We start from the raw sequence: 12,136 nt of genomic DNA on the forward strand, positions 1-12,136 counted from the left end.
AAGCAAACAGTGTTCTTAGTCACTGAGCAATCTCTCCAGGGCCTCTACTCGGGTTTTTTTGCAGGCACTACCATTTGTATCTTTCTTTGGGTTTACTTACATATTTATTTTGCCTAGCTGGTCACTAAAGGCTTCCTATAGTAAATTCTGGCACATATTTATAAAGTTATCTCAAATAGATTAATAACATATTTCTAGAAAAGTTTTTGTTCAGACTGTTCTACTAACTTAAGTTCTTCTACAGTTCCAGGGAATTTAAGTTTCTAGATTTAACTGAAGGAAGCTTTCCTAACCAGAGTACGATTAGTATAATGAACTACATTGGCCAGATCATATTACCTATCTACTCAAATATTAATCTAAGTATTGATGTGACTATTTTGTTGATGCAGTTAACATCTGTAATTATTTAAATTTAAGAAAAGATTACTTCAGTTATGTAGTAAAGCCTTATATAATTGGCCAAAAGACTATAATAGCACAGCTGAGGTTTTCTGAGTAGGAAGAAATTCTTCCTCAAGACTGAGGTCCCATTGCCTGCCTGAGTCTCTAGCTTGCAGTACTGTCCTGGGGATTTCAATCTTACAAGGTTCCACTAACTGTTTAAGCCAACACCTCTCTCTCTCTCTCTCTCTCTCTCTCTCTCTCTCTCTCTCTCTTATTTTTTAAAAGAATATTCATTTGTTTGCCACCACACGAGTGCACTATATCCCTTTTCTGGAGAAGACTGATTCAAAAGAATGAGAAAAAAAATTGTAAAAGATATTGCCAAACATTTGAGATGAGTAAACCTTTCTATTATGACTGATGGGCCTTGATCTCTATATCTTAATCCATTGGGAGATTGCTATCGGTTACATAGCGAAAATCCTGTCAGAATGGGCAGGAAGAAATAACGAGTGCACTATATCCCTTTTCTGGAGAAGACTGATTCAAAAGAATGAGAAAAAAAATTGTAAAAGATATTGCCAAACATTTGAGATGAGTAAACCTTTCTATTATGACTGATGGGCCTTGATCTCTATATCTTAATCCATTGGGAGATTGCTATCGGTTACATAGCGAAAATCCTGTCAGAATGGGCAGGAAGAAATAACACAGCTTCATAGAGGACTGAAAATTGTACATGGCCTTCAAAACCACTTGGACACCAACATCTAGTCATCAGAGAGAGAAGTAAAATGGAGCATTGTGTGAGTGAAGGGTTTTGTGGTCTGACCTCACTCCCATCTACAGCTCCACTGCCCAGGACTCAGTCACGTGACCACACATAGCTGCAAGGAGTCTTTGGGTAGCTGCTTCCCAGAGCTGAAAATGTGCTTGAAATACAGAAGTTCCCTATGGACATCAAATCAGTGTTAAAACAGGCCTCCTGGAAAACATGTTTTTTTGTTAGGACCACACTGTTCGTTAAAAAGTTTGGTAACTAACTTGTTAGGTATTGTGGTCTCAATACCAGAATGAAAATAGAAAATGGGAAAAAAATAGAATGAGATGGCAAAACTAGCAAAGTACGAGGCAGGAGACAATTTAAAACAACAATTAGAGTCTAATTAAATCCAAAGTTTGGTACCATTATCAGAGTGAGGACATAGCTAATTATGTAGAAAGCAAGTTTCAGTTCAGGTTATGGTCATTCAATAAGGGAATCTTTTCTTCCCAGCAGAAAACATTAATTTTGAGACTCACTTAAAAGATTCTCAATAATGGATGGTTCATATGCATGTGCATTTTAATCTCTTTATCCATATTGTCCATGTGGTATTTAGTCTTTGTATTTAAGTCAACAGTAATTGTTTGTTGTAGCAAGAGAAACTTTTGCCTCATTGATTTTCCGTAGCACCAAAATGTCACATTAGATCAAGGTGAAAAGCTAATAGGACGTGAATAATGACAATAATAATCAGAATGACAATAGAAGCATCATATACCTGAATGTACATTAAATCCTCTAGGCTAGAGAGATGACTCAGTGGTTAAAAGCACTGGCTGCTCTTGCAGAGGACCTGGGTTAGATTCCCAGCACCCACATGCTGGCTAAAAACCATTCATAACTCCAGTCCAATTCTGGTGGATCTGATGCCCTCTTCTGACCTTTGGTATTGCACAACATGGGTGGACCTACCTACATGAAAGCTATACACGCATACACACACACACACACACACACACACACACACTAAAAAAAATTTTTTTAATCCTCTGTTGCACCTCAGGGCTCTGGAGATATTTCTAACCCCAGGAGGAGAGAAAGGAAATGGTTTGTTACCACCACTCTCCCTAGGATCCCACTGTAAAACTGACTTCACATTTGAATGTGAATGACAATTTGCAGAATACATGAATGAGGAACAAGAGTACTAGTCCCTTCTGCCATGTGCTCCCCACTGAATTTTACCAATTCCAGGTACAGTTCATTAGTACCCAGTCTCTCATATTCCTGTACTTTAAAAGCAGATAAATCTCTATATGTGTTCTTGGAATTTGTGACACGCACAGGGTCATTGATTACCTGCACTCAAATTACATTGAGCTTGGAATCCCAGAGAGACCTGTTATCACTCTAAACATTCAGTGAGTATCAGAAATGTTTTCCCAAGAACATTGACTTATGCTACTGACATTAAAATGTTAAACCAGAAAGAAGACTCCCAGATCCTTTGTGTACACAGTAAGCTATTAGGTATCTTAGGTATTTTAATCTCCCCTGCTGAAATTGAAGATTCATAATTATAAACAAATGAATCAGTCATTTTATTATTCTAGAAAGGAGTTTCTGAATCCAACCTCCCACAGATTCTGTTTAATTATATTTTGAAGCCTTCCTATCGAATCCTAAATGTCTATTTCAAAGTGATTTGACTATTGTAATAATAAGTGAATGTTTAATGTCTGTCTGACCATGTAGGCAGGCATCTGGATGTGACAGGGCAGCTTAAAGGAGTGAGTTCTTGCTTTCCACCATGTGGGTCCCAAAGGTTGAATTCATGTTGTCAGGCTTGGCAGCAAGTGCTTTTACTTACTAAGCCATCTCAGTGAGCCAGAATGAGAATATATTTTTATTTTTATTTAGTATTTATTATTATATCTTATTTATTTTTATTTTATGTGTACAAATATTTTCCCTGCAGGCAAGTTAAGTACACGAAGTGCATGTACTGCCTGTGACCAGAGGAGAGCCTCAGATCTCATGGAACTAGAACTACCTAATGTGCGTGCTGGCGACCCAACATGGGTCCTCTGAAAGAGCAGACAGTGCTGTTAATCACCGAGCAATCTCTCTAACCCCCAAATGAATATTTTATGATTGTTTAATGTCTGTTTTCTCCTCTAGACTTCATGATAAGAAGCCTTCTCTTCTTATCCATCTCTGCTTCCCCAGTTCCTGAACTAGGCTAGAAACAAACTAAACCCCAGTCAGTAGCTGTGCCATGGCTGATATATGGCTTCCTCCTCTTTTCCTCCATAAGACTACAAAATTTCTGCTTTCTGGTTGAATCTTGCTGTGGAATTTTATTGCAGAATATCTGTAGCTGTGCACCTTCAACCTGACTTCCACCAGTGTCCATCTAGTTGAACTTCCTAACTTCAAAATGTATCTGTTTGTATCTGTTCAGGTTAAGCCAGATTTTTTAAATTCTTCATCCACATTCTTTATTATTACCAAACTCTCTCATTCGTGTCAGTAGGCATACAGTTAGACATTAGGGGAAACTGGAAATATTCCTAATTTTTTCCACTACTTCTGTTGACTCCAACCCTTCCTGAAGATTTCTACATTTTGCTTAGAAGCAATAAGATGCTCATATAATGTTTATTTCAAGTGTAAAGAAATAAAACTTTTCAAATATTAACTGTAAAATTAGTCCAAGTTTTACCATAGCAGTGATACACAATGAGCCTAGATTGAAAGATACTTTTCCAGATAAAGACAAACTCCAATGTTAAGTAAAATTAAGAGGACTAAATATATTTGAAGTATGAGGCCTGGATTAGTTTTCTCTTAGTCATTGTTGCATGTCACTTCCTGGGGAGATGTAATCCTGATAGGTCATCTATGGCAAATCAAAGAAACAATCTCACCTAAATGTAGCTTGGTAAACCAATAAGTTTATTGGAGTTACTTACAGAAGCATAAACGAAGTGTTACCTCTAGAGAATGAGTGACACAAAGGCAGGTGAATTGCTGGAAATTCCATTCTAGCATGGGTGAAAACTAACACAAGCTGCGTCCCTGAAGATCCCTGAACAAATCACAGGCATCTACACCTCCCCTGTGATTGTTTACTGCTCATACAACCTTCTGGAAGAACCTTATGAATGTTATAAGTTTCTGAGCTTCCTGAGTTTTGTAAACTTCCCGCATTTTATGAACCTCTATCCACCCTACAGAACTTCTGTTTGAGGAAATAGCTACACAACAGTAATGTATATAAAATCTGTATTTAAAATATGATTTTTTAAAAAAGAGTTACATTTTAACTTACAGCCTAGCCATCAAAAGGCATATCATAAAAATTAGCTTCAACATTAAATGTTCTATTCCTTTAACAATTATTATAAACATTTGTTTATCCAACTAAACTTTGATGATTGTCTAACATGAAGACAAGACCAAGTCTTCTTCACCCAAAAACTAGGCACTTGTTTTCACTTTTGTATACATATTTTAGTCTCTCGTAAGCTTTATTATTATGAATCAGTCTGAAACAAACCAGCTCAGACGCACTGGCAAGTTCAAGTTTCTAGGTCTGCAGCACAGAAGGACCTTGGCAGACCTCTGTGTCTAAGGTAACAATGTCAGGCCACTAGATTCCTTGAGCAACAACTAGACAACTTCTTCCAAAACTACTCCCCAACCTCAATTTCTGCATTTTTTTTCTTCTATCAGAGTAAGGTGTATAGGTTCCATGGAATTTCTTGTGATTGACATTAGCTCATATGATATGCCAGTTTATTTGTTGTCATGAGAATTTTGAGCTACAGCACTGTTTTATTAACCAACAAACAACACATTTTGATGACTTTTTTTACACCTGAATTTATGATGAATTTTAGGACTGTGTAACATTAACAGAGTCATTAGCGATAGACTCTAGTTTTTCTTAGTCCATTGTTATGTATTTCATTCCCATGGCTTAAAACTTCTCCAGATGTTAGCAAGGCAAAATGTCCTATCTCTATTAGGATCTCACAAGTCAGGTGATTCTGGAATCCTGTTATTACCTCTATAGTACATTGAGTTTCTTGTGGGTCAAGGAATATATGTACTACATGTATAGCTATGTAGAGGTCAGTGGGCTCCAGTGACAGACTGGGCAGCTGCACTATGTGAGAACAAGGAGCAAATGAATAAACTAATTACTAATGTCAAAAAACAATTACTCATGGGAGTGATAAAATGACGTAAGCAGTATGCAAATACATGCATATGATGACTACCTATCACTTACTGAAAATCTTGAAAATAGCCCACTTTGTACAGAAAGTCTTTTCTTTCCAGAGAATTTGAGCAAGTACTTAAGGCTCACACATTACTCTTATGAAAAAGGAAGGTTTCAATTTGACCACAAAGTCCTAGGCAGGATCCAAAGTGAGTACGTGGTATTCTGTTGTAAGTAAGAGGCAGGTGGGTTTCATGCAGTATCAGTTTTTTGTAGAAGTTTGGAAACTTTTTATTGAATAGCTCTGATCAAGCTGTTGTGTCTGAAGAGAAAAAGCAGCTGCATTCTGAAGTGCTTTCAGGGTTTTCCATTTCACTCTACCTCTTTGTTTAAGCTGCAAACCTTAGGCCGCTGATTGCCCTTTCAAATTCCTTTCAACCTGTTTCCTTACCTGAACAACAGAAATGATTCCATTTACTTGATCTACCTTGAATTATATTGACTAGTGAGCACTGTATCTTCTAAAACAACAGAGACCTATAGAAGTTTATATTTTTCCAATTTATACTCTGTATTTATAAACAGAATAAGGAACTTGAAAACTGATGAAAAACTCCTTGTTGAATTGAAAGTTAAATTAATTTTGTTTTCATTTTTCCCTTTTGGTCTTGAATTGAGGTAAAAATACGATGGTGATGAAATGAAAGGAAAAACACAGAGGAAGGAAAAAGTGACCACTATAATTTAAAGAAAATGGATTTAGACTATGAGGTGGAACTGCTCCTGACTCCAATTCCCCTGTGCAATGCTTTGGCCTCATTTTTCCTCAGTTTCAAATACATATTTCTTACTTCTTTGATGAAGTCACTGTGTGAGAAACTTAGGTTATTTACTTAAACTCTAGAGTATTGGCTGGGGAGGGAAGTCCAAGGGAAATCTCATTTTTCAAGGAGAGAAGAAAAGATGATGTGGAGGACCAAAGACAAATTAGCTATCAGCAGACCATTCCTTTAAGAAAAGCTCTCTGCTTCGTATGCAGCACAGCTCTACTACTGCCTCCAGAAGGAAATAGAAATTGAAACCCAGAAAGTTTAAGAGACTCACCCAAGGACACCCAGAGCTTATAAATGGTGACCTTGGATAGAATTATTTCTACTCCTCTGTTCTTAGGTGAATGGTAATCAGAATCTTTTAGCTGTACCATTTGAAAAGATAAAATATCCAGAGACAGACAATTTGTTATTCACCACACAAGCTTACTCTTTTCAAAAGTTAAAAGGGACTGCCCCCACAAGCCCAGTCTCAGGCCAAGCTGTGTCCATACGAAAGCCAGCCAGATGAGTCACCCCTAATCCTTCCCCTTGATGTTTCAACATATCTAGGTCCTGTTTGAATTGTGCACTGCATGTAAGCCAATCAAGTGAGTTGCCTCAACCCTTGTCTATGCCATCCCCACATGTACGCATCCAGATTGAGTCACAACTGAGTATGGATCAGATGGAAAGTTGTCCCAGACCCCTGCCAATCTTGGGCCCCCATCTGGGCTTAGCCAGGAGTTGTGCTCTGTTTGATTCTGCCCCAGTCCTTTGGCTTTTATATCTAGGGTGCCAGGAGTTCCACTTACATGTTCCATCAGTGAGTACATACCAGACCCCTTTTCCATGCACCACCTTTCTCCACTCAGATCCATCTAGGACCCACAATCACACAATTCCTTAGCTAGCACAGAGTTGCAGTAACCCCATTCTCTCCCATAAAAAATCAACACTGAATCTCTGAAGCACTAACCTCTCTAGTCTTATTCTAAAATCAATCAAGTTTGGGCAACAGGAAATACAGAATCAAACTTCCACTTACCAGAGGCAGGCTAGAATTTCATATCAGACACACAACTAAGATTTATGTTCTTATGACCAGATTTTAAAATAAAAATCCCATACAATATGACATGTCAAGAAAATATGCTCCCTTCCCTCCAAAACCAGTAGACTGATAGAATTGTTAACCAATGAGAATTATGTAGATGTGCCCCAGAACACAGAATTTAAAGGAACAATGATAATCATAAATAATTCAAGGAATTTGAAGAAGACGTAAACAAATCCTCAAATAAACTTCGAGAAGATAGGAATAAAATTTGATTGAATTCCAAGAAAACGCAAAACATATAGAAGAATAAAATAACGGAAACCAACTCAGGTTTGAAAAGTGAATTCAACGAAGAGAAAAAACATTTAAGGAAACTCGAGCTGGAACTAAGATGGAACTGAGTATTTCAGTAACCTGATTAGAAAGCTCTGAGGAAAGCCTTACCAGAGGAATGGATCAAGGAGCACATAAAGGGTTGGATCACTCAATCAAAGACATGTTAAATTTTTTAAAGCACATCAAAGGAACATGCAGTAACCATGAAAGACCAGATATAATTATAGTCAAAAAGAAGAAAAACCCAGGGTCAATGGAATAGACCAAATCTTCACCAGGATCATTGAAGAAAACATCCTCAAATTAAAGAAAGACATATCCATATAAATATAAGAAGGACATAAAGCACCAAACAGACAAGCCTAGAAAAGAATATGCTCCACATGGCATATTCTTGTTAAAATACTAAATATAAATATGATTAAATGTATTGCATGAAATGTATTGCATGAAATGTATTGCATGAAATGTACAAAAATGTAAATGCATTAATTATAAAATTTACAGGTAAATGAATGGAACTGTAAAAATTACCCTGACTGAGGTAATGCAAAATCAGAAAGACAAACATTGCATACTCTCTCATAGCTGGATGCTAGCTTTGAAAACTCAGATATGCATGCTTCAATTTGAAAATTCAAAGAGGTCAAGAAGCTAATAAATGACCATTGGTGGCAGGGAGGGAAAGGCTTCCTGGGAGGGTGGTAGAATGCAATCACTTGAAGGGGGAAATGGTATAATTAGACTAGCAAGGGCTAAATGGGGTGGGGAATGGGAGGACAGGGCAGAGAAGGGAGTATAGGAAAGGAAACGTAACACTAAAAAGCTTTAGAAAAAAAGCATATGAAATCCATCACTTTGTAAGCTTCATAAAGCATGTACATATACATCATAAAAAGATACTAAATGAAATTATTCTGTTATGGGGAGCATTGCTCTTTCTGAACATCATGGGGTAAAGAAAAAAATCCTTGAATCCCAGAAATGGATCCCCTCTCTAGAAACTGTTAACTAGTGTTCCTAGAGACCTTCAAATAATACTGGCCATTTCCCAGGCACTTTGTTAACCACTAGAATTGGGTGGTAAGACCATATTGCTGAAAACACTACATACATAAGCTGTAGAATAAACAAGGAGAAATTAAGCTGGTCCTGACTGGCTAGCTTTCTTCTACTGGCTAGCTTTCATAATGCTGGAAGGTGCTATGCATGCCACTAGAAGGAAAAAAACAATACAAAACAAAATAAAACAATCATCATCCTTACTCAACTGTGAACTACAGTAACAACTGGCCTGGTAAGATATGCCTCCTCATCCAATAGAGGCACAAATACTTTGGGAATAACCAACCACTTTTTAATTGGATGTAAGGTCCACTTCTTAAGATGGAGTCCATAACTGACACTGTTATCATTCTTAGGAACTTGAGCCTAAACAGGTCACAAGACATAGGGGAGAATGTAATATTAGTTTTGTATTAAATAGTTAGCATATTAAACTGGCTTTTAATAACTTTTTTCTTTTTAAAAATATCTTTTTTAGGATTTACATCTAATGGACAATATTTCTTTTATTATTATTATTATATTATTATTATTATTATTGTGTATTTCATACAGAACATCCCAAACAATCTTATTCATTTTTATACCCACATCCCAAATGGCACCCTCCCATAGCCCACCTGTCCACCCTCACTGGAGCCCATACCCTCTGTCATCCCTGTTACTGTCCACTGTGTTGTCAGTACCCTCAGCTGTTCCCCAGTGCAAGTCCATCCACTGAGTCTAATCAGCCTATCTACAGTCCCTTGTTTTAGGAAGATCAGCTCTTCATCATCTAGCAGCAATCAGTTGCCAACTTCCTTTAGATAAGATTGGGCTCTGCGGTTCATTTTCCTAGTGCTATTCTGGGTTACTCTCTTGGGAGTCTCTTGGGCCACCCTGGCCAACTACTCAAAGGAAGGTATCTCCTGTCTGACATTTTTTCTTGTTATGTAACCTTTAGCTATACCTCAGACTCTTAAAGAAATATACTGATGACTACTCTTTGGTTATACTTTCCTTTTGGGTGTTTAAGAGCATATAGTTGTCCCAAATCAATTCATTTTTACTCTTAAGATCATTTGAGGATCTGTTCTTCAGGGATCACATGGGCTTGGGAGGAGCCCGTGGCTCCTTTCTTTTACCAGTTCCATCTATGTGAAAACAAATCAAAGGTCCTTCTCGACCATGGTTGGCTTCACTTGGAAGCATGGAGGTATGTTTCCTCTGTGTTGACCCTTCCCTTGTAGACTGAACACTGGATCAAGTCCATCTGGTGAGGTCTCCATTGCCTCCCTGAACAAGAGGACAGGTGACTCACCAGTTATAGGACATTTTGAGAGATGCTCCATAGTCCCCTGGAACTTAGTCGACCTTGGAGGGCAACATCAATAAGGTCAACAATCAAGAAATGGGACTTCATTAAACTAAAAAACTTCTGTACATCAAAAGAAGCAACCCACAGAGTGGGAGAAAATCTTCACCAGCAACATATCTGACAGAGGTTTAACATCCAGAATAGATAACAAACTCAAAGAACAAAGAATTAAGAAAGGAAGTAATTCAATTAAAAGATAGGGTAAGGAGCTGAACAGAGAGTTCTCAGAAGAAGAAATAAAGATGGCTAAGAAGCATCTTAAAAGGTATTCAACATCACTAGTAATTAGGGAAATGCAAATTAAAACCACTTTAATATTTCATCTTACCCCAGACAGACTGACTAAGATCAAGAGAACAAATGACATTAAATGTTGGAGAGGACGTGGAGAAAGGGGAATGCTCATCCACTGCTGGTGGGATTGCAAACTTGTTCAACCCCTATGGAAAGCAGTGTGGAGAACCCTTAAGAAACTAAAAATGAACCTACTATTTGACCCAGTTAGAACACTCCTTGGCATATATCCAAAGAACACATCCTATTGTAGACACACTTGTATATCCATGTTTGTTGCTGCTCTTTTCACAATAACTAAGAGATGGAATCAACCTAAGTGTCCCTCAACTGATGAGTGGATAATAGAAATGTGGTACATGTATACTATGGAGTTCTACCCAACAGTAAAGAAAGATGAAATCAAGAAACATGCAGGTAAACAGATGGAACTAGAAACTGTTACACTAAGTGAAGTAACACAGACTCAGGAAAACAAATGGCATATGTTCTCCCTCATATATGGATCCTAGCACCAAATCCTTACAAGTGACTATGTATCCAGACATAACTACGGGAACCAGAATAATGAAAAGGAACCAGGAAGGTAAAGGTAAAGAAAGAACCTGAGATAGAAGAACACTAAGAAACAAGTATAACTAAGGGAGAGATGGATAAAAGAGGTGTTATTTAAATGGGAGAGGGAAGAAAGGGTTATACAAGAAATCTTGGGGATAAAGGAAAAGAAGGAACTCAACAGAGGTGGGACCAGAGGAGAAGGGTATAATTAAGGAAGAAATGGGGAAAATGGGGGCACTTTAAATGGGGAAACCATGGTGGAAGGGTTAGACAGTGAGAGAGATAAATAATGCCTCACCAGTTTTTAAAGAAAACATATTAGTCCAACAACATACTGACAAATTATATATACAGCTAGCTCAAGGAACAACTAGTCAAGGTTTGTCTGAGAACGTTTGGTTTTTGCCAAAGCTTTATTTACATAGCGCACAGTAACTAAAAGTACCAGACTGGTGGAACTAACTTTCTTGGATTTAAGAGCCATAATTTGAGGCCTATATTAATGACTTATTTTTATACTCATAGATTAATGCATCTCTCATCTCTCACCTCTCACTAGAGAAATTTCTGTATACAAAAGATGGTAATTAGCACAGAAACCCACAACTGAAAAAAGTGCAGACAATAAGAGGCTGCAAAGTGCTTATCACTAAGTAAGACACCTATATATAACTGCTGCTTCCCAACTCTCAGGGATCATTGAGGAAGACGGAACACAAAGACTATAAGAGCCAGAAATGATAGATGACCACAAGGAAACAGTGTTCACCAGACAGCTGATCAGTTACTCATATGAAATCAATGGGAGCAATGGTGACAGCATGCAGAAGTCCCATGCAAGCTCAAACCTGAAGAAATCCCAGCATAGAGATGATGAAGTGTATAAGAGGCTACAAGGAAACTGTGTCAACAGATGGCTCCTGCGAGGGGCAGAGGCAACCTTTTTTTTTGGAGATTCACTCAATTTACTGCTTTTGAATATTTTTTTTTAATTTTTAAAAATGATTTATTTAATAACAACATACTTAGAAGAAGCATATCATTACAACACAATTGACATATTCAATAACGTTTTCCTGAGGTAGGATGCATCTCTTTCAAAAGTGGCTGTAAATTTTTAAGTTCACAGTTGAATTAATAGTTATATAATATTGAACTCAGTATATAAGCCCTGTGAGACATAAAATTGAATGAGCTTTTAGCCTTTAAAAAAGATTTCCATTTCATTTTAAAATATACTATTTCTTACAAAAAGACTCAGTTTTTGCTACTA

Source organism: Nannospalax galili, unplaced genomic scaffold (genome assembly GCF_000622305.1).
Source record: "Nannospalax galili isolate Female #2095 unplaced genomic scaffold, S.galili_v1.0 scaffold203, whole genome shotgun sequence".
Taxonomy (NCBI): domain Eukaryota; kingdom Metazoa; phylum Chordata; class Mammalia; order Rodentia; family Spalacidae; genus Nannospalax; species Nannospalax galili.